Source organism: Vulpes lagopus, chromosome 5, assembly GCF_018345385.1.
Source record: "Vulpes lagopus strain Blue_001 chromosome 5, ASM1834538v1, whole genome shotgun sequence".
Taxonomy (NCBI): domain Eukaryota; kingdom Metazoa; phylum Chordata; class Mammalia; order Carnivora; family Canidae; genus Vulpes; species Vulpes lagopus.
The window spans coordinates 44,196,699-44,221,810 of record NC_054828.1 but is presented as its reverse complement, the minus strand read 5'-3'; the positions used below and the strand labels follow the sequence as shown (position 1 = coordinate 44,221,810).

General features: G+C 43.5%; 1 long non-coding RNA gene across 1 annotated transcript in view; it reads left to right on the top strand.

The window, feature by feature from the left end:
- LOC121490446 overlaps positions 1 to 25,112 on the top strand; it is a 203,304-nt gene that overhangs the window by 41,584 nt on the left and 136,608 nt on the right. Inside the window, exon 6 of the long non-coding RNA XR_005987675.1 lies at positions 17,907 to 18,052. This is a non-coding gene — a long non-coding RNA (uncharacterized LOC121490446). The remainder of the gene's footprint in view (positions 1 to 17,906; positions 18,053 to 25,112) is intronic.

The following is a 25,112-nucleotide window of genomic DNA, read 5'->3' as shown; positions in this document are numbered from 1 at the left end:
GAGAAGCAGGCACCCTGCTGAGCATGGGGCTGGATTCCAAGACCCTGAGATCATGACCTGAGCCAAAGGGAGAAACTTAACCAACTGAGCCACCCAGGTTTCCCCTGCCTTGATTTTTTTCATGTTTGGAGTGGCACATAGTAGATGGTTAATAAATAGTTATTCGGATGAACTGAATATGTGGAACTGGTTTAATAGCATTCCCATTTTGTGGATGAGGAAACTGAGCCTCAGAAAGGTTAAATGAGTTGCCCAAGATTAGGCAACTAATCAGTGTTGAAACCTCTTTCCACTCTTAGTGTCCCCAGTTTCATTAGGACCCCACTTTGGCTTGCCCTCTTTAAGTTGAGCCAAAGCAGTGCTTTCTGCTTTATAATTCTGACTCCTGGGACCAGGTGTCCTCTGTTGGTTCCATCTGGGAATAGTATTGGGTGAGGCTCTCTGTGCTCCATTTTATTAAAACAGGTCCAAGGAGAGAAATTGAGTGTAATTGCGAGGGAACTCTTTGGCCTTTTAATTACAGCCTACTGAGTCTGCTGAACTTCTGGGTTTCCAGCTGCCCAACCAGATAAGCTTTTCCAGGCAACTTGAACTTTGGACAGTATTTCATTTGGAAGTAATTCCTATCCAGTTTAACACTAAACTGGGATCAATGGTCCTTTCTTCCATCTTGAGTGAGGAGGCACAATTATTGGGACCACTGCTTGAACCAAGAGTTGGGCTTACAGAGGACCAAGGTCAAACACTTACATGACCCAGAGGATGAGCTGGTGGAGAAAATGCCCTCAATATTCTTGAGTGGCAGCCAAAAGCCGGAGGCCACAGAGCTGGATGGTAAAGGGAAGACTTAGAGTGGCATGATGGAGGAGGAACTGGGGTGATGAGCTCTATCTACACTGGTGAGTGCTTGCATAATAGACTGTGGGTGGCCTTTGGAGCATCAGACTGGCTTTAAGTAGAGAGTCGAGATAGTTATACTACATGCAAATTGCCCAACTTTGACCACAAAACTTTGTCTCTCTCATTTTATTCCTCTCGGTGTGCCTACCCACCAACCCAATCTAGGCCATCCTTGTTGTCTCTGAGATGTGGAGACTCCCTCTTTCTAGACCCTGAGTAATCCAGTGGCTGTTTGAATGGGATTCTCTACATCATTCTCTCCTTTTTTATTATGGACTCAGTTTGATCCCAAAACATTCATAGATAATTCTCAAACGCTCCAGCTGAGCCACAAGAATGGTATTTCTTAGGGTTACTATTTCTTTGAATACATCATGGCTTAATTATTTCATGCTATTTCTTTTGAAGTATCACAAATCATATGTTGTTCTTTTTTTTTTTTCTTTTTACTCTGTGTGTGCGTAGGTGTGTCTGTAATGTGTAACAACTGAATGTGTGTGGAGGAAGAAAGTGTGTGACCCTCTAGGCCTGCACCATCCCACAGTTGGAGCTATTAGCCACTTACATGCACAATTAACCAGCTGATTCTTAGATTGAAGGCTGAGGGAGCTAATTGCAGGTACAAAAATTGCACCCAGATAAAAAGAGGTTGGTCTGGAAATTTAATCTTTAAGCCCTCTTCTTCAGGGTGACTAGGTACTACGTGTGTGTGTGTGTGTGTGTGTGTGTGTGTGTATACATATATATGTGTATATATATATATATATGTATTTATTTTAGGTTGACTCATCTCCCTGCTTTGCTTTCATCATGATTACTAATGGCATCCAGTGGAATCCTCTATTTATGTCATAAATAGCTTCTACCAAATTACATTCCATTTAAGTTCTAACACAAAGGTCTGTTGCAGACTCTTTCTCTTTTTATAGTGAATTTTCTATTAAATCTGAAATCCTGCAATAATTTATTGGAAAAATATGAGTGGTGTGTGTGTGTGGTATGTGTGTGTATGTACGTATTTGTGTTGAATATCTTACTAAGAAGTGTATCTGGGAAGGGAATTCATGTTTATTGGTAGCCTGCCTTGTACTGGGTACCTTCATCCATTATCTTATTTATCTTATCAATAACCCAGTGAGATTGGTGGGTTATTTCCGTTTGATATGTGAGATTACTGAGGTTCTACAAAGTGCAGTAACCTGCCTGGGATTACGCAACTAATCTTAGGTATACTTGATGCCAAATGCTGGCTCTTTGCATTGCTCAACATGACCTTTCAGCTTCATAAACTTCCATGAGTTGGATGAACTCCATTCTTAACATCTTTGTGTAAATATGAAATGCTATAGTTCAAAATAGTTCTCTTTACACTGTCTCTGGAAGTTAGAGCTGGTGATAGTAAGACTAAACAGATCGACTCAGACTGCATATGTTAAACATACCATCTAGGCTTCACGTTCAGGCTTTTCCACAGTGGCACACAGTGATGCTGGGGAAGCGTCTTTGGGATATTCTCCTCTATGTGGCTCTCTTCCATTTGTCACAACCGTTTCTCTGGCATTCCTGCCTCATCCTACCCTCTGGACGCCTTGGGATTTTTCCCTTCTCTGAGGACATCCCCGTTCAGCTCTGCCCTCCCCAGGTAGTGTTCCGTGATCTGGATCTTCCCATTCTCATTCAGCTACTTCCAACAAAAGCACAACTCCAATGTTCTAGTCCTCCAGGCTACACTCCATGTTTTCAAGTCAGTTAATAAAAGCATTCCACAAGAACGTGGAGATTTGTGACATTAATGGATTAATAAATTATGATGTAGCCATTATATCCCACTATCAGTTTCCTACTTGGAAAAATGAAGGGGCGGGACTGGAGAAGCTCTACGATCCAATCTTTGTCAATTTCATTTTCAGTCTATGATCCATGAACCTCCACACGTTATTCTTAAATTTTGACAAGGGCCTTCCTTACATAATGGGGCTTAATTAAATGAGTCCTCTTCCCTCTTCTCCTTAAGTGGAATGCCCGGGGTTAACGCTTGGCGGTCTCCCCTCTCCTGGGGGATCCCTATGACCGCACATTTATGCTAATGACCCCTAAATCTATGTTTCCAGTCTGCCTCTGACCTTGAGCACTAGACGTTGACATGTTACTGTCTACTGGCCAGTTACATTTGGGTTTTCCATAGTCCCCTGAAATTTAACTAACTGTAGAATAAAATCATCATTTCCATAACTCTTCCAAGCTGCTCTTCCTTACTTCTTCACCGTTAATGAATGATGTCACTCTCCTTGTCACCCACTGGAGAAATTTGCTCCAGTCTTGCATTCTCCTCCTTCCTCACCTTCATAACCATTCCAGTCAGTACATGCTTATTCATCTTAAACTTCTCTTTCATCTGTCGAATGCTTTTAACTCCCCAGAGTAGCCCTTGTCGGTTTTCTTAGAAATTGTTGTAAAGACAGGGTTCCCATAACCTAGTGCTGTTGTATGCCATGGGTATTCTGCAGGGTCAGTGGAAAAAGCAAATAAGGTAAGGAACATAGATGTGTTGTACAAAATTTAAAGTCTTCTAGTGTGCTCTCTTATTTGTTGCATTCTGTAAAGACAAAGAGTTGATTCTGGCTTCTTGAGTCTTTGTGCTACTTCCTGTGTCTAGAATGTTCCCCTTCCTCCCCTCTTCTTTTAAAAATGATACCCATTCCTCAAGGCCTAGCACAAGCCCATGTCTTCCAGGAGCATAGTCTAACTATGTCCACCCTCTTTAACATGCCTTCCTTCTAGTCACCAATGCTTCCACCCTTTGCTCTTACTTGTTTATACTCTTGAACTGCTATATGATTTCCTGGTTCATGGCTGGTTCTTCATGATCAGGTTGTAAGGTCATTTGAGGACAGAGGCCATATCTCTGTTCTTTTCTAAAGCACATGAGAAGGTGCTCAAAAGCACTGGATGGATGGGTGGATAGGTAGATGGGTGGGTGGATACTTGAGTAGACCTCCATTTGATTTGGCTTGGGATGATAAATCTGGCACATGCTATCTGTATGAGAAGGATTCCAGCATCCCTTTGTCACATAAGTTCAGCCATCCAGGCAAAGCAACAGCGTAAATGGATGCTGAACCCCTGATTCCACTCAGGGTCAGAAGACATGAAGCTACTGGAATTACCATGAGCCAGTACATTTATGACCCCTTTCACGCCTACTGCTTTTCTTTCTTTCATGGTGGACCAGGAAGAGGTTGCGCAGCCAGGGTTACAAGGCAGGGTAGTGTGCAAGGTGAGTCTGTAAGCCCGCACGGCAGTGTGTATGTGCCTCTCACTAGCGAGCACATCACAATTTGTGGCCTATTGTTTCCTCCGCCCACATGGGCGCATTCAGCACTTCCCCCGCAAATGTGGTCAGTATCCTCTCTTGCTTATCCAGATGCACAATTGGACAATAAATGAGACCAGGAAAAATCCACAGTGCCAGAGGTCTTCGTTCATTGCTGATTTTTAAATGAACTTTGAAGCATAGCATGAAAAGAGCCATTAGCAGGAGAGAGTTTAAACTGCATTAGAAGAGGGGAGAAAATTGTCCAGCATTTGGTCAGTCCGCCAAGGTAAAAAGGAGTGTGGGGCGGGGGCAAGCTATTAGGGAAGGGAGGACTTCTGTGCACAATAGTGCCGAAGAACATGCGCGGGGTGAGATAAAGTGCTGGTGCCGGCCTAGAGACAATGCATAAATGTGCGCAGAGTTACCAGGCAGGAGGAAAATTCTTTCTTTAGAGTCAGAAACATTACAAATGCCTTCTTGCTTCCTTCTCTCTTCTCCCAACCGTGCCTCCTCCTTCCTTTGATTCTCCGTCTGTGGAACTTAAAGAATATTTGAGGTGCTTAAAGGAGGCCTTCAACTACTGTTTAACAAGTCGATACTAATTATTGTTTAGCACTGGATTATGGGCCGGATCATGGAATTAAAACAGAGCTGTTAGGACACCTTTGTACCTGGCATAGAGTTAATGAGCACATGCCGGGTTCCCTGCATTAACTGCCAAGCTGGTTTACTATTTTATTTCAGTGGCACAGAAACAAAATCTAATAGGTCGTTTTACTTTTATCTTGATGCTTGCTTTCTTCATTAGCAGAATGTGAAAGCTTCATTGTAATGTTTATCATAAATTGGGATTTTTTGTTTGTTTGTTTTTAGTTTTGTTAGTTTTTCAGTTAGTTGGTTTTCTGCAGTGTGGTATGTATGTTGGAGGAAGAAAGTAGACAAGGAAATTTGGCATCAGCAAAAGGTATTGGATTAATAGTATGAGCAGAGAAGGTGATTGACCTCCTGAGACCATGGATGGTGACTGGACTCCCTCATGACTGTGTGCATGTGTGGATTATGGATGTAGAATGCAGACACTGGAGACAGAGAGAGTGAAAGAGAGAGAGAGAATGTGGGTATAGTACAGAAGTGTACATTTCTAGAAGTGGGAGGGCAGAGTTTCTGACTCCAGGCCCAGTCATTTGGGGTCTCTTTGTAAGGTCTCCATAGCCAGGACAATACGGGGGAAGGAAGGAAGCTGGGAGGAACAGGGCCACGTTATGAACGATCTGTTCGCCCTGATTAGATGTCCAGCTGGGATGGGGACCAGACTTTTCATAGCCACTTAATTCACCAGATCCCTGAGCAACTAAATGGTCGTGGCTTTGGGATCCTGCTGACTGGAGTGAGACTTGAACCAGTGACCCGTAAGCGAGAAATGCTATTTGCTGTTGCTAGGTGCATGTGCTGTTTAGCTTGACCCTCTCACCACCACCCGCCACAGGTTCCTCAAAATTAACATTTAGACATGTTTAGCACTGAAACATGAGATGCAGGTGACTGTCCCACTAAACCTGGTGATCAGACCTAAAGGTGATTTTAAAAGCTTTGGGGAAATGGTAAAAATATATTATTTGTATAAATTCAGTAAGTTTTAATTTTCTTATGTGAAAATGAAGCAGAGGAAATACTCTGTACATAAGTGAAAGTATGTAAAAGATAACATATAGTTTTAATAACACATTCTATTTTTCTTCCTGGTGTTGCTTAGTTCAGTAATTTACAGTTTTGGAGCTGCTTCATGGGAACTAGCAGTCCATTAAGATGTGTATGTTATGCAGCTGTTATTATATGTAATATCTTTTTTAAAAAAAACTCTTAATCTTTAACCTCACTATTGCATAAAGGTGCGAAGGATCAATTATAGATAAAAAGAGGGGAGATCTCAGAGGACTTGCAAACTTATTGGCAGTTTCTCAAGATACAATACTGAGTCTGTATATATTGGTATTAAGTTTTCCATGGCTCAGACAAGAAGAAACGTAATTGATTTTATTTGAAAGGAAGAGATGGGGCCAAAGGGGGACTTGCGGTCTCCAGTTTTTGCTTTCAGCCCTTATAAAGTAAGCATGCTTACCAGAGGTGTTTAATGGTGTACTCAGTCTGTTTTTTTTTTTTTTTTTTTTAATACAAGTGTGAATGGATGCCTCAGGCTAAGCAAGCTCCACCTCTCAGAACCTCAGAGGCTGTGGGAATGATCCCTGCCCTCCCGACCCATCCTTAATTGGCCTATAGTCCAAGAAGCAATTAAAACTAAGGGTCTGATTCATAAAATGTGAACATGCCATTTAAATGTGTGCAGGGGGATTCCTGTTCATAATGCTGGGATAGAAGCAGAAAGGACTTTATTTTTATCCTCTCAGCCTACCTTTCACAAATTTACTCTTCTTTTCTCCTCTGGGCCCTAAATGGCCTTCATCCTTTATTTATTTAATTAATTAATTAATTAATTAATTTATTTATTTGATAAATCTAAAGCCAGCTTTCAGGGCAAAGGTTAGATTTAAGTCCTTGGGTATATGTTACAACAGCCCAACGACCTAGTCCCCACTTTGCCTCCCTAGGCTGGACATTTTAATTGTGATTTTTTTTCCATATCTATTCCTATTATTTAACCATTTTAATATTTTCCCCAACAGCATTTGGGAAGAAAACTCTAGAAACTGAGTCCAGCATTGCTGTCTACAGAGACTGCAGTTAAGGGAAAGCTGCCAGACCTTGCCAGAGATAAGCTTCAGAAATGAGCTGGGGGAAGAGAAAGTACCCCTGAATTCCACGATGTTTAATTATAATACCAGGGAAACCCTAATTTGACAATCAGTATTTACGTTTTCCCACAATTTATACACTCTGTACTCTCAGCCCTCTACCCCACGCTATTAAGTTCCTCGTGTTGCTAATACACTGAGTTTCTGAAATCAGTACAGAAGTTCTGTTAAGTTGCATATGATTCTTGGGAAGCATTTCATATATTTTTCTGTTGTTTGTTTTAAGACTGACTCAGAAACAGAGAGAGTCTGTTATAGGAGATACTAATTAGGATCTAGAAATCATATATTTTAGCTTAACCACAATTCCAAGCACAGGAGTCCATTCGAGATGCCTTTTAGACTAATGTCCAACCCTAGGAAAGAATCGTAATAATATGCCCTTGAGAATTTTGTGCTAGCTGTCTGGGACAAACTAAGTTGACAAATAATCACTTGATTCCGTTCTTGTGTTTGCTTTATCTAATAAACAATAGTCTTATTCTTTATTATTTCCTGCAGTTTGTGTTATACTGCTATTCACAAAGTTTCAATTTATATTCCAGAATGGCGCTATAGGCCTCATTATCCTGGACTCCTCTTTTAGCTTTTCCAATAGGGCAGGGGGTTATCCGGTACTTTAGCTTAGTTAAAGGCTGCATCTACACCACACCAAACAACCAGGCAGAAAGTGAAAAAATTCAGTCCGTCTCCCAGATGGCCCCAGATGCATGGCATTGTGTAGACCGAAACAGCCAGATGGCTGAATGGATTTTTCACTTTCCATCTGGGTGCGTGACATGGTGGAGATGCAGCCAAAGTCTTCAGCCAAAAGAAAATGCCAGCCAAGGAGATGAGGTATTGCTACTTTCCAGGCACCTAATTCCTGCTGGGTGGTATTGTGACCTTGGATTAATTTATTCTTCCAAAGCAGGTCACTCTTCTGGGAACAATGATTGTCAACCTCTAGAAATAAAGAGGGAGGCAGACAGACCCAGAGAGACTTGTAGAGAGTACCTCATTTGCTTTCTTGCGAGGAGGGGTAAGAGACCCGTCATGTGGCGTGAATGTTGACCCCTGAGGAAGGTCCCCTCTTTCCAGGTCTCTAGAGGTCAGCAAGCTGGAGGCACTACAAAACTCCAAGTGAAAATGAGAACATCAAGGGGCTTGCTGTCCATCATGGGCATCACTAAATCTCTTTGAACAACCCTGGGCAGTGAATTATGGCAGCATGGAATTGACTTACAGTTTATTTCTAGTAACAGGCAGTTACTATGTCAAATCTGAAACCATTCAGAAAGGCCTATAAAAATATATGACAAAGTAACAGGCTACCTCTAGCTCCTTTTAGCATGTTTATGAGTTTAAACTGCACTGAGCTTGTGTTTATAGAAACAAATACTGGGATTTCTTACGTCCTATTCTTCCTCTTTCTCTCTGCCCTGCAATCAGCTCTTTTGTGACCGTGGGCTGGTATCCAAGACCTTCCGAATGTTTGAACTCCCAACTGGAGTTGCTGTTTTCTTCAGAGGCAGTCTTATTGATGAGCATACAACTTGTCTCTTTCTGGACTAGTTGAAGTTCTTTTGTTGAGGAACAGGATAGCTAAGTGACAGTTGCAGAAGAAAATCCTTTCCAAGTTACCTTTCACCCACTCTTCCCCCCCAGTGCTGTTTGACACTTACTGAGAAACTAATTGCAGCCTGAGTGGGGCCACGGGACAAATGCTGCAATCCAGGCATAATGCGACACCAAATATAATAAGGTAACATATTGTTAAAAGTCAATACCCCAAGTCTAACAATACGGTGTCACAGACTCATAAGCATGTAACCATATAATACATAATTGTCATCTGCAGAGAAAAGATCTAATTTTGATAATGCATATTGAGATTGGTTGTCTGAAAAATGCTTATGGCTCCAGAAGGTTTGACAGTCCTGAATATCACATAATAGCATGTAGCCAAGGAACATGGGATGAAGGGAGGAAAAAAAGACTCTATTCCAGAACGCAAGCACTCCCACTCACAGTTTTATTTTTAAAAGAACACGATTCTGCTCAGACAATGAGCAAGTTTACTGTGAAGGGTGATTTGTTGCTGGGTTTCCATATCTGGAATCTGTGTGTGTGTGTGTGTGTGTGTGTGTGTGTGCGCGCGCGCGCGCGAGTGAAGGTCCCGATCCATCCTCCAGGGTCTGAACTATAGGATCCTGCTTTGACAGACACCGGTATCCCGAGGTCTCTGACGTAGAAGGACTTGATATAGCTTTAAATTCCAAAGCAATTAAGCAAATCGATGGACTCTTAAGACATACTGTCTACTATCTACCATATTTCCTCAATTCTAGGAAATAGCTTTTTGGAGTTTAAGATAGCTTGGTCAGCATCCTGCTTATAGTAGACTTAACGTTTTTGTTTTTTGTTTGTTTGACTTCTTTTTCTCCCTAAAATGCTGTTTTTAATCAAAACCATACTTTCCAGGACTTTGGCATGGTACCTTAGAGTGGAAGAGATATTGTAATAGTATGTGTGGTAGTTAGTATTTATTGGGTATATGTGGTGTCTCTAATATAGTAGAAGACCTTTGACAAATGTTTCATTTCAATCTCATTTCAACCCTATGGAGGAGCTAATGTTATTTTCATTTTACAGATGAGGATTGCAAGGCTCATAGCCACTGAGTTATAATAAAGGCTTTCCCTGTATTTGAGGATCTGGCCATCTCTGAACGTGTCACCTCATGGCAAGGCATAGTTACAATGGAGTGCTTTGTTCCCATACCTGTAACTTTGATAGGGTCCACTGACCTGGACTCACTGATCCTTGAATCCCATTAGCTCCTGCAAATTTGGGCTCTCATTGATCTGGATGTAGCTCTCATAACTAGAAGCTTTGCACCTCTTTCAAACTTCTGGGGCATTTGTTTATACCTCTTGCCTCTTTTTATTTATTTGAGGCCATTCTGTTGATATGCATTTATGACCAAGTCTCAAGTCCCTTTACTAGATGAAAGTCTCAGGGGCAGGGCCATTTCTGTGACCCTGCATGAATCACACTATCAGTGAAAAAAAACTAAAGTTTGCAGAGTGTGTGAACATTAAATATGTGTGGAATAGGTACATAGCATTAAAGAAATAACAGACATTGGGCTAGTACTATTTAAAGAGGGTAAAAGGAACTTTGAAGTCGTCAGTCTTGCTTCTCACAGCATCTAACTTCCTGTGGCACTTCCTTCTCAAGAGCCATTCATTCATTCACTCATTCATTTCTTCATCAGATTTTTATTGTAATGGTTCTAGGTTCAAAGCATTGGTCAGATGCACTGGGGAATACAGAGAGAAATAAGAAATAAAACCTATGCCTTTGAAGAGCTTCTGACATAGTTGATGAGATCATGCAAATGTAAATATTAGAGGACACTTGTGGATACCTGAGGCCTATATAAAAGATTAGGTGGTTATTTTTATTATTATTATTATTTAAATACCTGTCAGTTGATGTGGAGTACATAAATTGCTCTGGGAGTTCAGAGCAGGGAACAATGTCAACGTGGGTGATTGGGGAGGGTTTTATTTATTTATTTTTGAGGGGTGGTTGTAAATGTGGAAATGAAGAACAGCAGAAGGAAACAGCAGAAGAAAGCAAGAGGGTCTTGCACAGCGATCCTTTTCATTTTAGCTACAGTTGGAGTGCTAGCTCAGGAGTGACCACAGCTGAAACATTTGCTTGGGCAGAATCATGGAGGACTTTGACTGGCAGGCCGAGGTGCTTGGGTTGCTGCTGAGAGTGTTTGAGGAGGGGAGATGCCGGATTAGGCCTGTGGTCTTGGGAGATTAGCTTGGCCTATGGTACTGATGGTCTGATTTCAGGATGACTCAAGCCCAGGAATAGGAAGTATCAGGAGAGAATGGAGATCATCAGATCACTGTTCAGAAAGGTGCTATTGAAGTAGGGTTAAGATATTTTTAAAAGATGGCAAAAGCTTCTCTTTAAAAACTAGATTTGTTAAAGCAGATTTTCTGTGCTGATAATGGAACTGAGAACCTCCATCAGATGGCGAGGACATGGTCACTAGAAATGTGTGGGAGTGAGGCTGGAGTTGGGGAGCAGACAACTGAGGCAGCTGCATACAAATCCTACCTGGAAGATGGAGTGACAGGGGCAGAACTGCCTCTGTGGATAACAGATATGTGGAAGTGTATTTCCTTAGATTCTCTGAAAAAAATGGGGAAACAGGGAAGAGCACAGCAGGAAGGTAACATTTATTAAGTTCTTCTGTGTATCAAGTGGGATGATGTTATGCTGCTTCTTTTTTTACTCTGATTCCTTAAACCCTTAAGATATTCCAATGAGGAAGGTGTCATTATCCCCATTTCACATGAGAGAAAAGAAAATGAGGATACTAGAATTTAAGTTACTGACTTGCCCAAAGTCACAAAACCAGATTTTGTGGTGTTTTTTTTTTTTTTTTTGAGTTTCATTCCAAGAGTTATTCAAGCCCTATGTCCATGCTTTCCTCACTGCACCTGATGGCATTATATTGACATTCCAGATCATTACCTGCTCTGATTAGAGTCTCTGAGATGGTAAATACTCACCTCTTACATTGCCCATATACCTCTTGACCTGGGCGTCTGGATTTTACCTCTCTTATGATAATAGGGAAAAATGGGTAAGTCAGAGAAACAAATTCCCTCCCCAAGGACAGAGCAAAGATAGCCCTTGTTCTGTGTGTCCTTCCCCCAAACATTCAATCTAGGATCAGGTGAGGTGAGGAGTTCTGGTCAGACACAGAGCTAGTTGGAACCTCAAACAGGGAACAGACTGAGGAAGGCAAAACAGAAAAACTAAGAATAGTTTGCCCCTGTCTGGTTTTATTTACTTTCCCTTTACTCCTCCCATCCATTAAAGCCTCTACCCTTGATATGAGGATCAAAATTGTGTTCTCTAAGGACTCAGCTTGTCGTTGATCCTTTTCAGAGCTCCTCTTCTTTCTCAAGGGTGGATTTGGGGGTGGGTGTCACCCTGGCAGAGCTGTGAACATTCCCAGAAGCCTGAGACAATGTTTCCCATAATTTTTCATGTCATGGCACAAATACAAAATGGTAATGTTTGTAGGGTTCTCTGGAGAAGATGGATGAGCTGTTTATGGAGGGAGTGCTGGCCCACCGCTTTCAGTCCTTCTTGAGGCCTTAGCTGTGGCTCATAGGAGGTGTACTTGTATATCCACTGGCTAGATGCTCTGGGCTGGGGAGGGCCACTGTCCATCAGCCTCAGTGGTGGGTTCATAGATTTATCATCAGAAGTTGATATAGGCCCCTGCTTATCTGTAGTTTCTTTGCATCTCAGTATTTTTTAAAATAAGAAAGTCACAAAATAGGGCTTCAAAAATGTGATGCAATGGAAACGTGCTATTCACATTATAATCACAAGGTTTACAAAATAATACTTGTATGAATAACTCTATGACACAAGCTTAAAGCCATGTAGGGAGCACATTGTTTCAAGCTTGTCAGGGTATCTTGGTGAAGGCAGGTAGAACTTCATCTGGAGAGGTCCAGGCCAATTGCGCCCTCCCCACCAGTCATGCAATAAGTCCCAACAGGTAATAAGGATGCTAGGCAATGGGAATGTGCTGGATGATTGCTGTACGCCAAGTACAGTGCTCCCACATGGACTATTTAATCTTCATAGCAACTCTGATCGCCCTTCTTCTACAGATGAGCAGACTGAGGCCTAGAGGGGAGGGTTAAGAACTTGCTCAGAGCCACATGGCTACTGAGTGATGGTGGTTAGATGCTGATACTACTGGCACCAGTAGGCGATGCTGCTGGAATTCTTAGAGAATTCTCCTCAGATGCTGGAGAAAAAAAGAGAAACAAATTCTTAAATATTAATTGCTAACAATTAGCCTTACAAGCTGATCCCCAGAGGAACTGATAACAGGGGAAGGGAGGTAAGTACTGTGTAGTAGAGTTAGTGAAGTCTTTTGTACTTATAAATAGCCAATAGACTATTGTTTAGAGTTGCTGAATTTGGCAAATAAAAATACATGATGCCCATTAATTTTGAATTTCAGATAAACAAGAAATGATGTTTTGTTTTGTTTTAGTACAAATATGTGCTAAATATTGCCTGGACCATACTTATACTAAAAATTTATTCCTTGTTATCTGAAACTCAAATTTAACTAGGAATCCTGTATTTTATCTGGCACCCCTAACATTGTTAATACTGTCTGTTGTAGCTAAAGATTTCCTTTAACTGTTACGACTCCTTGATAGTGTTAGACAAAGGCAAGTATTATTTGAAATGGCAAAATAATAATTATGACCATAGAGTGACAGGGAGGGAAAAGACTATAGTGGAAAATGGTTACCACTTTGCTACTCTTTGCTAGACAGTGCCTGTGTTCATACCAAGAGTAGGCTAGGTTTTTGAGTCTTGCCCAGAAGACATCAGGGGAAGCCACTGGAGCCATAAGCCCAGATTTGAAAGTCTTGGTGTTCTGAAGATTTGGGAAACTTTTTGTTTCCTCTTTTTGAGGAGGGTTGCCATAAATGGGCTTTCTCTGATGTAGATCTTCAAGAGGAAGTAAAAAAAAGGGGATACTAGAGAATTGAGAAGAAGTAACATATTTCTAAGTAGAGGAGAGTGGACATGGACCTACCGAAGGGCAGAAGGACAAGCTCCTCAGAGCTGTTGTGGAGGGAATAAGGTCAGCTGACTTGGAAATTGGTCAGAACGTGTCACACAGGGCTAAATAAATAAATAAATAAATAAATAAATAAATAAAATTTATTGAGTCCCAAGTACCAAATTGTTCTGGGTTGAATAGTGCCTTCTCAGAATTCATGTCCTAGAACCTGTGACTGTGACCTTAATTGGAAATAGGGCCACTGCAGATGTAATCAAGTTAAGATGAGGTTACACATCATAGTGTGGACCCTAAGTCTGATATGACTGGTGTCCTCATCAGAAGAGGAAAATTTGGACATGGGATGAAGACACACAGGGAGAAGGTGATGTGAAGGTGGAGCCAGAGATTGGAATGATGCATCTACCAGCCAAGGGGTGCCAAGGATTTCTGGTGATCACCAGAAGCTAGGAAGAGACAATGTAGGATCCTCCCCTAGAGTCTTTGCAGGGAGCATAGCCCAGCAAACATCTCGATTTTGGATTTTTAGCCTCCAGAATTGTGAAAATGAATTTCTGTTGTTAATAGCCACCCAGATTGTGGTAATTTGTTAGGGCAGCCCTAGGAGACTAATAAAAGTATATGCCAAATTCTGTTATTACCTTCCATACAAATAAAAAGGTCAAGTGTCATTGAGGAAAACTAGGGAGGAAAGACAATTCACCACACGTTTCCTACTTTAATTAGCCTCTAAAACAGACTCAATCACAAAGGACTGGGATCAGCAAACTTCCTGTAAAGGGTCTGATAGTAAATATTTCAGGCTTTGCTGGCCATGGGTTCTCTGTGGCAACTACTCAATGCCGCCATTGTGGAGTGAAAACAAGGTACGTAAACAAAATGGGCATGGCTGTGCTCTAGGAAAAGTTTATTTATGAAAATAGGTGCTGGGATCCCTGGGTGGCGCAGCGGTTTAGCGCCTGCCTTTGGCCCAGGGCGCGATCCTGGAGACCCGGGATCGAATCCCACGTCGGGCTCCCGGTGCATGGAGCCTGCTTCTCCCTCTGCCTGTGTCTCTGCGCCTCTCTCTCTCTCTCTCTCTCTCTCTCTGACTATCAGAAATAAATAAAAATTAAAAAAAAAAAAAAAAAAAAAAATTTAAAAAAAAAAAAAAAGGAAAATAGGTGCTGAGCTAGTGGGTTGGTTGTAGCCCAACTCTGACAAAAGGCATGGCTTTTGCAGACCCCCATTGCCTCGTGAATATGTAGACATTTATTGCTGGCCGCATCGAGAGTCCACGTACATGACCTTGACGGCTTGCATACCTGGTGGCACTGAAAATCATGGAGCTAATATTTCCCCAGGCAAAATGACATCTCAGTGAGTGTGTCTTTTTAGTGTCAGTCACTTATGCTCAAGGTGCTGTGGAGAACTTGCCTGTTGCCGCCACTCTCAGAACCGAGATTTGAGCCAGCCAAGGAAAGTAGACTCATTCTTCATAGCTGTACCTCCTTTAAATCCTCCACGGTGTTCCCCAGTTGGATTACTCGCCTTGTTCATAGACTTGGTTCTGTGCACCTTTTCACTTATTCTAAAAGTCAAATTTACCCTCAGAAGATAAAATTGCTACTTCTGAGGGCTTCCCAAAGAATTTCCCAGAGAATCTGACAAGGAGTCCCATTGAGGAGTTCCAGACCCCACCTGTTGTGGTAGCATCAGGAGAGTAAATGCTCTGCTTCCCAGGACCACTCCCGGGACAGGACGGAGCCTCAGCTGCACGTGTAAACGGTGCTAGGCTTCTTTAAAAGTCATTTCCACCACCTTCTAGGCTCACTTCATTTGACTGACCCCAATGTACACATGCACATACTCCAGCATTATGGGCATAGACATTCCAGAGACTCAGGGACACAAGCCAAGGTGACCCATACAACCACAGCCTTCACTTCGCAGCCTGGTATCCAACCTCTGAGAAGCGATTCCTCCTGGGGAGGCTTTTCCAAAGGCATCAGCAACTTCTAGGCCTCGAGCTTGTCTCCGCGGAGGAGCAGCTGTACGCACCGCCGTTTGTCAGTACTTCCGAGAGTGGCTGGCTCCCCTGCTCACGGCTGTGGACGTGGGCCTCAGAGGAGCCCTTCTGGCTGATACTGCAGGACATTTCCCACCCTCTCCACTTCAGAGCGTTAGCTTCCTTCTCGTCGGGGGTGCTGCGTGTGTGAGAGCGTGTGGCACCTGAGACTCACTCGGGGCGGTCACGTGTGGTTTCCTCTCATTTTCTGAGGCACTGGAGGGAGGAATGCTGGGTTTCGTTTGAAGGGTAGGTCTCACTCGGATGCAGGAAGTGTTCCTCTCACCGCCCGTCCACTTCCACTAAGTTTTAAAATGAAATATAAGGTAATATGTTGGTATTTATATTACAATATATATCATTATATAAAAATTATAGAATATATAGTATACGTTATTATAATTATGTCATTATTAATTATTACTTCTGGTGATGATATGACTTTCACGACTCCCAGGGGATAATCTTTTTATGTGGAAAAGCACCTTAGGTTTGCTCAAATAAAATATTCCCCAGGAGCAATACAACCAGAATGATATCTGCAAACAGCTTAGCTTTACCCAGCCTCTGGGCTGACCCCAGAATGTCCACATAAAGGTACCATGCTAATTAAATCATTTGTCTGTGTTTTGAATCATATTTATCTGCTAGAGAAGTAATAACATTTGTGACACATTTCCTATATAGGACCTTCGACTGTTTCTCTGCAGGCTGAATGCTAGTAATGTACACCATAAACTCTCTGGAGCCTAAGGTTTGGAGAAACACACCTCCTTTTGTTTAAGAATTAGCCTGACCAGATAGAGAACAAATATCGGTAATTTGTTCTTGTTCACACAAGTAGATTTATGGACTGTCATTGGTAAATACATATAATTATTCCATGAAGGAAGACAGAGGTAATTCTGAGGTGGTGCTGGAGCAGGCAACGTGCGTACACCTTTGTTTATGTGGCATTTCATGGAGGACTAGGAAAGAAGCAGCGCGTTGTCACCGAGTAAGGTGGAAGATCTGCTTGTTGGCATTTGAGTGACAGAACTGGAAGGCCACTTTGAGGGTCTCCTCACTGATTTAGGCATTTTAAGTGGACTAAAAATAAACAGGTCCTCACAGCCAGTAGCACATGTGGTGTGCGGGGCCTCTCTGACCCAGAGTGGGTTGACTTTGCCAAAGCGGTGCTGACCGTCTCCAGCTGCTCTCAGCCAGCTCCACCATCATCCAGTCCTGGTTTCTTAGGGTTCATCAGCAAGACATCTGGATAGCCACCTGATTCACTTGCCGAGCCCATCTGCACAGGCAATGCCCACCGCCTAAGGTCTCTGGTAAGGCTCAGCAAACTTTTCCTGTAAATGTCCAGATAGTAAATATTTTGAGTCTTGTGGGCCATGCAGTCTCTGTCACAACTACCTAACTCTGCCACTGTCGTGTGGCTGTAATCATAGGCCCATAAATGAACAGGCATGGCTATGTTCCAATAAAACTTTATTTACCAAAACAGGTAACTACGGTCCTAGAGACCACAGTTTGCTGACCCCTGGAGGCAGAAGGATCTATTTGTAGACACTTGCAAATCTTGTATTCATGGATTTAACTGGGAACAATACAAGGATCAATAAATTAGGAATGAGGAGGCAATAGCCTCTATTTTCCATTCTGCCATCACTTGTGGTAGCTTGCTTAACTTCTCATGCCTTAATTGCATCATCATAAAACAAGGAGTTTAGATTAAATGACCTCTTGAGTTTCCTTGCAGCTGGAAAATTCTGATGATTGAAGAATTGAGAGATCCAAATTTCAGAGTCTAAGGAATATCCTTTCCCCCATCTCCATCATCATTTTGGGTTCTCGATGGCAATGGTGGTATTATGGAGGAGGGTCTAGGAGAAAGTGATGCTTTACATAGTGCCTGTTCACTGGAGCTCTGCTTCCCAAACCTGGCCTTGGACCATTTCTTCCTGGAACCCCAATAATTCTTTCAGCAAATCCCATATTCAGTACATTTTCCACTGGCATCATTTTTTTCATCAGTGACAGTAGAATCAGGAAGTGCTTTGTTTCCCACTTTTCTTCTTTTGCCCCCAAGAATGAGCTCTTACGTTGTGCTGTTGTACTACACTGTTTATATGAGTGCTTGTTCTCCCAAGTGGACTGGGATGGAGCCTACCCTTCAGGTCGGTATGTCTTTGCCCTCAGGACTTAGTGGGGTGAGGAGCCCACAGCAAGTACTTACTACATCCCTGTTGGCTTGAGTTCAGGAAGAACTGTGATAGACTCCTGTCCTCTGTTACTCCACATTCGACTACAAGATGGCCAGAGAGAGCTTGTGGGATAACCTCAAGGTAGGTCACAAGATTGATGATACGATGCGTAGAGCACTCTCGTGTACGATACTCTCATGTTGATACTCTGCCCAAATGTCCTCAGATCCTTTTCTACGGTTTTTGTGCCCTACCAGCCACTCAGTTTCTGACAGCAACTGCAGTTCGTCTTCTGGACTGTCTCCAGACTATCAGAGCCTGCCTTGCTCATGGTTTGGAGAGCTGAAATGTGCCTGGGAATTCAGATCCCCTCAGGGAGGCTTTGACCAATGACAAACAGGCCCTGGGGTATGAACACCCAATTTCTTGCCTTCTAGTGACTCTGAGGTGCGACTTAAACTCTGGAGTCCCTCTGGGGTCAGGCTGAAACTACCTACCGTGAGACTTTACCTGAAATCCAGCCTTTTTCTGGCCATCTCCCCTCTCTTGTCTTGCTTCTCCCACTCCCTTCCAGATTTACCCTGGGAAGACCCACTTTGCAAATCACAAATGTGCACTAATCCTCACGGAAGGTCTGATTCTAGGGAATCCCCTAAAAGAGCCTCTTATGTTGCGGCCACTCTGTTAGGCACTTGACACACTTCATCACTGATCTTCGGCCCAGTCCTGCAGGGTAGGTACTACTGTCCCTATTTTGCAGATGAGGAAACTGTGGTCCAGAGAGAGGAATGACTTTCCCAGGTTCATCCTGGTGGAAAGTGGCAAATCCAGAAGTCCAGGTTCAGAATTCAGACTCTGCCTCTAGAATCCACATTCTTTTTTACTCTGTTAGGTTTAGTTTGCTACACATAGAGAGAACCATTCATTGAGGGAAGTTATCACAAAGATAAAAGAGGATCTTTGCAGATTTACCTCAGAAGGATATGCCTTAGAAAGAACACTTTCCTCCTTTCCAGGATCTGCGGGATCCTCCTCCCGGGAGGGCTAGAAAACTCAGACAACTGGAAAAGGTGTCTTATATTATTTATTTATTTAAATGCAAACCCCCCCCCCCCCCAGGTAAAATGGCAGCCACCAAAAATACTGGCCTCGTCTCTCTCCAAGTGCCAGTAAAAAATTCAGTTATGATTCTGTCCTCTGCGGAAATGGCCTTTCCTGGGACTGGAATAGTTACAGCCCTGATCCGTGAACTATCCATCACAGTGGCATTGGCAAATGTTTGCATGCGGTAACTTCCCCCCAGTGCATCTCTTGCATTTCCACAGCTAATGGTTAAACAGGACGTGGACCCATATTTGCATCTCTCCCAGCCCCTGGCAGTTTGATTATTAGCGTAATAAATATACAACATTTAATAACTCTTCACTTTTCCACTTTGAAACCATTAGTTGTCTCCAGGTTGACTACGAAGAGCTTCAAATTCAATTCATTAACATTTCCTTAAATAGTCCTCTTAACAATGCAGGTCTGGCTTTCCCATTATGTCCTGTCACTAATAATGGTTTTTACTTCTAACCTATTATTAATTAAAAAATAAAAAAGAGCCCTCCACACTCTCCATTTCTGAGTAAGGTTTATATCCTCTGTGTGTGAACTGCAAAGAGGCCTTTAGAGTGTGGTTTGTAGTGTTTGATAATTGCTATCAAAGTAAATAATTTAGCTGGTCAGACGGAGTGCACTTCTCCCTGCCTCGAGTGGACGGCTCAAGTCGCGGCCAGTCAGGCGAACCAGACCCCAGGCACAGAGAATCAGAGCTGCCTGAAGCCTGGACGAGGAGCTAACAGGAAAGGGCAGCCTTCCCCAGGGGATGCCGCGGTGACCTCTGAAGCTTGCCATGACCTGGGACACCGCTCTCCTTCCCAGTCTGCAGCCAGGCCGGGATGTCCAGACCCCCAGCACTCCTGCAGACAGAGGCATCTTTCCCCAAAGGCTTTCAAGATTTTGCCATGAAGGACAAATGAACAGGCACAGATCCTCTGGACGCCCTAATCTTTTCTTTCTCTACTTCAAAGCCTTCGGAGTTGCCTCTGAGCCTGTAATTACCCTGGAGGTATTTTAGACTTGAAGCGACACCAGCAAAATTGCACTTCCTGATCATGGGAGTCCACAGTTGTGTTTAATCAATTATGAAGCTGGTCATGAGATGGAGCTTTTCAGCCATAACCATTTAAGGGGGGAATCATGATCTAGCCCAACTCCTTGGGCTCAGGGTAAGGGACCCACAGTCTGAAATTAAAGAAACACTAGCCACTTGATGTGGTTTAATTTAGTCTCTGCCTCCTTAATTAAAAGCATACCATTACCCACCCACATAACAAACTGGCACTTTTATGCCAGACTGTAACTCCAAAAAAAAAAAAAAAAAAAAAACCCCACCAAAAACCAAAAAACAAAACCACATACAACAACAACAACAACAACAACAAAAACCTGCAAAAGTTAGGTGGAGCTAAAACACTGATTTTAAGACACCAATAGAGGCTCCCAAACGCTGCAGTGGGATCTGGCTTTATTTAAATGGGAAGCTTTGAAGAAGCTTTGAGGCTTTTTGAGAGTCAGCTCTCTGCCTGCCTATCCCTTGCCCCCATCCCCTCTGTCTGACTTCCGTCTCTGCTGCTCTGTCTGTCTCTGTATTTCTTTCTGTCTTGCTCTCTGTCTCTGCCTGTCTCTCTGTCTCTGTCTCTGCATGTCTCTCTCTGCCTCTGCTTGTCTCTGTCTCTGTATGTCTTTCTCTCTCTGTTTCTGCCTGTCTGTTTCTGTGTGTGTTTCTCTCTGTCTCTGCCTGTCTCTCTGTCTCTGTCTGTCTTCCCTGCGTGGTCCCGTCCGTGCACACAGTATCAGCTTTATACACACATCTTTGCTTATTTGCCATTAGGGATCCAGAAAGTGAAGAAACCGTTTCTTGGGTGTTCTTTTCGGAGGCCTGTGTGTCTGTGTGCTTGGGCACAGGAAGTTTCAGGGAAAAGAACTTCAGAGCATCCTTGAGGCATCCAGTCCTGTAATCGCGGCCCTGCAGCAGGGAGCCTGGAGAGGCCTGGCTTCGAGAAGGCTGGTTGGGGTGGGTGCAGGGCTGCGAAAGCTGCACCACGTCTCTGGGATGACCCTCCCTCGTCAGTTCTGCTCAGAGACATCCACAGGCTTTCAGAGACTTCAGGTGGCAGCAAGGGTGCTAACATCATACGCTCGGACAGGTCCGGCTGGACCACTTTCTTGCCCTGGACTCCATTGAGGTGTGTGACCCCCGAAGCTTGGGGCGGCCTGACCCCCTGTCCTGGCCAGCACCCTTAGCTCTCCTTTTTCTTGCCCCCAGCCCTGCCTGACCAGCCTCACTTTTTGGTGGCAAATTGTTCTGCTTTGAGAGGCGACATAGCATAGCGGTTCAGAAGATGAACAGTTAACACTGTTGTGTTCGGCTTCTGGCTCTGCAGCCTCCTCCTCTATAAAATGGGGTTGGTAAAAGTAATGACTTCAGATATTTTTCTGAGGCTCCAAGGAGTTAATTCAGGTCAAGTACTTAGACTAGCACATAACAAACCTGAAATGTTACTTTTAAAATCAGACGCCACTTGCCATTTCCATAACTTTGAATGAATCACAACAGGCTGGAATATAATCTTTCAACAGTTCAAAGCTCAGAGATCTTTGTGATCCACCAGCTAGACCTTCTCATTTTCTCATTTTTTTTTTAAGATTTTATTTATTAGAGAGAGGGAGAGGGAAAGGGAGAGGGAGCATGAGTAGGAGGAGGGGCAGAGGAGAGAAGCAGATTCCATGCTGAGCTGAGAGCCCGATGCAGGGCTCCATCTCAGGACCCTGAGATCACGACCTGAGCTGAGCCACCCAAGCGTCCCTGGACCTTCTCATCTTTTAAATGAAGAAAGTGAGGCCCAGTGAGTAACTGATATATTAAACAAATTGAGTGGTGGAGTGGATTCTGCTCAATCCAGTGCGCTTTCAAACACATTTTTGGCAAATATTTCTCCTTCTGATGAGAGCTCCCTGGGACTTGGGATTGCTAGAAGGAGCAGCGCTGAGCACGGGGTTTAGCACTAAAGCCTTGCTGACCAACCTCAGATTCATATAAGCAGTTGGTGGGCTCCTTGGAATGACCTGAAGGATGCTTTGAAGACCCCATATAGCTCCCCCATTGCTGTAGACATTCCACCCTTCTCCAGTTATTATTTTTGGATAGTAATGGCACCAGGAGAAAATGAGCCCTCCTCTTAAAAAATTGTGTGTCGTACTCCAAACATGCAGAAAGCACCCAACATTATACTGTGAGCAAGATGCCACCTCTACTCAGAAGCACTTGGTAGCCTTCGGCCCCAGGGAGAAAATTATTTCTGTAAACGGGAAAATGTACAGAAAGAGCAGGAGTCTCTGAAAACAAGCTATTTGGACTCTACAGTTTTGCCTAGAGCGAGTTTGATCTTATGCTTCCAGCCATGTCTCCTCTTCCCCTTGGCCGACTCTGCCTCAATGAATAATGGATTGGGAACGAATGTTTGGAAGCAAGCCCCGGACTGATTGGGTGACCTGTGGTTGGCAACAAGTTACCCAGAAGGGTGTTGGCTGTCCGACCCTGGTGAAGGTCACCCTGCAGGCATCTCAGCTTCCCAGACATGAACTGGAAAGGCAGGAGCGAGGCGGTCGTTCCCTCCATCCCTACCTCGGCCAAGCCCCCCGAATTTGAGGCCTGGGCAGGGGTGACTCCAGGACCTGGAGTGGAGTCCTCCTCCCTGCCAGCTCTGGGCTGCCAGCCTGCAGTGCTCCTGCTGTGGGCCGCCTCCACGGGAACTCCACTGAACTGATAATCATACAGCCTGCATGAGAAGCAGGGGGTGGCGGCTTGACTCAAGAGGTTCAGATTCCTTCATTTTGAGCTCGAAGGCTGGCATGCTGCTGTCTGACGGGTGTCTCCGAGGACTGCATTCCCCAGTCCTAGTGCACGGCTCAGGTCGGAGATAGAAAGCAGGAAAAACAGCATGTGCCTTCTGATGTGATGTCCTGAGGAATTCCTGCCTCAGATGCATAACCTGAAGCAACCAGAATTGAACCGAGGGACATTCTACAAATAGCTGGCCTGCACTCTTCAGAAATGTCAACCTGAAAGACTAACCTAATTAGAAGATCAGCTCCTGGTCTTCACTGGGACCCGGATGGTTGCTACTTTGGCAACACAGCCTTCCTTTGTGTAAAGTTCCAGAACTCCTCATTCCTACCAAAGCCCTCTCTGGTGAAAGAAAACAAGAACAACTATGGTAACTATACTTCTCCCATCTTCAAATGCAAGAACTCGAACTCACTGCTCTTCCGGGGGGCGGGGGGGTTGATTGACTGGCAGCATGTTTCATGAAAGCAGTCATTGGAGAGAAAGCGTTGAAACTTTGAAAAACAGTCAAACCATGTTGATAGAAATTGCCACCCTCAGTACAGTTTTCTTAACCAGAGCCCTGTGGGAGCAGCTTTCTGGCAGTGGAGGGAGCGACATGAAACTGTGCCATCCCTGAGAAAGTGCCAGATTGTCTTCTAGGAAGGTTGGACCAGTTTCTCCATAGCTTCAAACTCTGGACAGCTGTTTTCTGGGACTTAATTCAGAAGATGATGATTTCTGGTGCAGGACTTGCTCTGTGATCTTAGGTCTTAATTTGTTCTTCTGTAGAATGAGAAAATTTCATTATGGTCTCAAACTATGAAACTGTGTGATGAATATACAAATATATCAATAAAATACAACAGGGCATACGGATGTGTGTTCCTTGAATGATAGGATATTGGTTTGTGATGTGTCCTATAAGGTCTGTAATTTAATATTGTTTGCAATATTAAATTGGGATGACTTCTGGGTAAGTCTGGGTATTTTGTTCATTAATCTCACTTAGAAATAAGAGTGCACTAAATAGCCCTTATTTATAGCATTTGTTCAGGTCAAGGTGTATGCCCTGAGCAGAAGAATGCATATTGTATCTCTTTTACTCTAATAAGGAGAATCTGTAAAGTGGATTTTTTAAAAGATTTTATTTATTCATGAGAGACAAAGAGAGAGAGAGAGAGAGAGAGAGAAGCAGAGACACAGGCAGAGGGAGAAGCAGGCTCCACGCAGGGAGCCCGACGTGGGACTTGATCCCGGATCTCCAGGATCACGCCCTGGGCTGCAGGTGGCACTAAACCTCTGCACCACCAGGGCTGCCCTAAAGTGGATATTTTTAAATAAGAATTTTTAAATTAGTTAATTAACTCATTCATTAATTCATTTCCTTCCTTCCTTCCTTCCTTCCTCCCTCCCTTCCTTCCTCCCTCCCTTCCTTCCTTCCTTCCTTCCTTCCTTCCTTCCTTCCTTATTTGAGAGAGAGAGAGAGCACATGCACATGAGTGAGGAGGAGGAAGGAGCAGAGTGGGAGGGAGAGGGAGAGGGAATCTCAAGCAGACTCCACGCTGAATGTACATGGAGCCTGGAGTGGGGATCGAACTCATGACCCATGAGATCCTGACCTGAGCCAAAACCAAGAGTTGGGGGCTCAACCAACTGAGCCACCAGGTGCCCCTAATGTGGGCATTTTTGAACCCAAGCCCCAGATTGTAATGAGGTCCCACTATCATGTCCTTCAAACCTCTGAAAAATATAATCTCATATTCTCTATTACTAAGGCTATCACTTCTTGGCTACATGAAGTATACCAATAATTTTAAACCAACTTAGGTAATAGTTTGAAAATTGAATGAAAGCAATGATTCTTTTTCTCCTAAACTGCACATACTTGCAAAATAAGGCATATAACAGCACTGGCTCTTTGGACCTTCTGGAAAGTGTTAAATGCCAGCTCAGGCACCGCTGCTGTGAAGTTACAAATATGTTGAAGAGGCAGGGGCACTATCAACTTTTTGCTTAGTGGTAGTTTGAAACAAAAAGATAACCCAAATCAAGTAATTATAATTTTTAGGCCCTTCAAGGTTAAAAGGTAGCTAAGCCTCCTGTACCTTTCTGAGTCATTGCTCCCGCTATGGTACAGGAACCTTCGATTGAGTCTCTGTGGTACTTTCTGGGATGTCCTGCTGACTCCAGGCTTCTTTTGATTTGGGGGACTATCCCATTTCTTAACATGTAGAGGATTGTGAGGAGATCTTGGTGGCTATTGGGAGG